Source organism: Terrapene carolina, unplaced genomic scaffold (genome assembly GCF_002925995.2).
Source record: "Terrapene carolina triunguis isolate 2854851 unplaced genomic scaffold, T_m_triunguis-2.0 Scaffold16653, whole genome shotgun sequence".
Classification (NCBI taxonomy): domain Eukaryota; kingdom Metazoa; phylum Chordata; order Testudines; family Emydidae; genus Terrapene; species Terrapene triunguis.
In genome coordinates, this window is record NW_020681004.1 from 1 (window position 1) to 1,442 (window position 1,442).

The 1,442-nt window shown below is 73.7% G+C and overlaps 1 long non-coding RNA gene across 1 annotated transcript; it reads left to right on the forward strand.

Moving 5' to 3' along the window:
* The first annotated feature begins 6 nt into the window (after positions 1 to 6).
* On the forward strand, positions 7 to 1,412 carry LOC113408492. Its single transcript, XR_003370312.1, has 3 exons — positions 7 to 147; positions 524 to 718; positions 924 to 1,412. It is a non-coding gene; the product is annotated as an uncharacterized LOC113408492 (long non-coding RNA).
* The last annotated feature ends 30 nt before the right edge of the window (positions 1,413 to 1,442 follow it).

The window sequence follows — 1,442 nt, forward strand, 5'->3', positions numbered from 1 at the left end:
CTGCCTGAGGGGCCGCGGCGGGCGCTGGAGGAGCTGCTCCTGGAGGGTGACCTGCTGGAGGTGACGCTGGATGAGGGGCAGAGCCTCTGGAGGCTGCTGCAGGCCGCCCGGGCGCCCCCCGTCGACACCTTCCGCCACCTGCTGGAGGTGAGGGCAGGGAGTGGCAGAGCTGGGTGGGGGGGAGCTGCGGGTCGGGTCACCAGTGAGGGTCACCGGCAGGGCTGGGCGGGGCTGCGGGTCGGGTGTGAGGGGCACCGGCAGGGCTGGGCGGGGCTGTGGGTCGGGCGTGAGGGGCACCGGCAGGGCTGGGGGGCGGGGGGCTGTGGGTTGGACGTGAGGAGCACCGGCGGGGCGGGGGGCTGTGGGTCGGGCGGGCTGGGTGGCGGGGGGGGGGGGGGGGGGGGGGGGCGGGGCTGGGGGGCGGGGGGCTGCGGGTCGGGACTGAGGGGCTCCGGCAGGGCTGGGGGGAGTTGTGTGGCTGCAGGGGGGGCCCCGTCCCGCTGACGTGTCCTGTCGCCCCCAGCTGGAGCAGGCGGAGCGGCGCGGGGCCCGGGCGCGGGGCCGGGATGCTGAGCGGCGCCGGAAGCGCCGGGCCGAGCGGGGGGAGCTGCCCCCCCTACCGAAGGAGGAGTTAGAGCCAAAGAGGAGCCGGGAGAGCGAGCCCCCCGATGTGGCCCCCCCTGGGGCCGGCACCGACCACAGCCAGAACGGCGTTGGGGTGAGATTTGGGGTGCTATGGGGGCCCCTAGGGCTGGGGGAGGGCGTGGGAGGGGGGTTCTGGTTGCCATGGGGGGCCCTGGAGCTGGGCGGAGGAGGCTGGGGGCCCCGTCTGACCCCCTGGGCTGAAATCCGCTGACCATATGGGTGGGGCTCCGTGGGGTCCCCCCACCCTCGCTAACGCCCCTCCCCTGTTGTCCCCACAGCAGTTGTGACGCCGGCCCCCTCCTCCGGACCGGACGGCTGACGTGATGGCGCCCTGACTGGTGGGGGAGGGGGGGGGCAGGGGGCGGAGCTGACCCCCCCCAGGACGCTCCCCGCCGGGGACCCCGGCCCGGACTCTGCCCAGTGATGTAATTATTTTACGTTATCCTTCCTTTTGTATCATGGATACCTCGGCGCAGAGACTGGGAGCGGGGGGGCCAGGGGGCGCCGCCCCCCAGAACTGTGCCCCTCCGGATTCACCGTGGACGTCTCGGGGACCCCTGAGATACCAGCACAGCCAGATCGGCCGGACCAGCGCCCCCCACTGGTTGGACTGACTCTGGGGGGACAGATTCCCCCCCCTCACACACACACACTGCAGCCCTGCCCCCCCCTCCCCGGAGCTGCACAGCTGCCTCTCCAGCCCGGGATGGGTTTTTTATAGGAATTGGGGGAACCACTTTGGGGTTTTTCGGGGGGTGGTGAGGGGGGCGGCAGGGCTGGGGGGGGGGGGGGGGGGG